General features: G+C 35.8%; 1 protein-coding gene across 1 annotated transcript in view; it reads right to left on the bottom strand.

Annotated features, from left to right (window-relative positions):
- LOC119591468 (2-aminoethylphosphonate--pyruvate transaminase-like) overlaps positions 1 to 226 on the bottom strand; it is a 5,768-nt gene that overhangs the window by 4,320 nt on the left and 1,222 nt on the right. The window lies entirely within an intron of this gene.

Raw genomic sequence — 226 nt, 5'->3', positions numbered from 1 at the left:
ACGGTGACATATTGTGATAATACACAGTCAAAATAGAGTAAAGTTGAACACAAAGGATGGAAAGATAAAACAAGGTAAAGAAATCCTATCAGTATTGCTTATCCGCCACGGATGATTATTTGGATGATGAAATATTATTGTGCTGGTTATCTCACTTTGGGGGATAATAAAGTCATGTATGCGCTATCATGTCGATGTACTGATAACATCTCGACCTTGTGTCAAA

This window comes from Penaeus monodon, chromosome 28, assembly GCF_015228065.2.
Source record: "Penaeus monodon isolate SGIC_2016 chromosome 28, NSTDA_Pmon_1, whole genome shotgun sequence".
In the NCBI taxonomy this organism is placed as follows: Eukaryota; Metazoa; Arthropoda; class Malacostraca; order Decapoda; family Penaeidae; genus Penaeus; species Penaeus monodon.
Note: the sequence above shows the minus strand (reverse complement) of the source record. Positions and strands in the feature narration are given on the sequence as shown.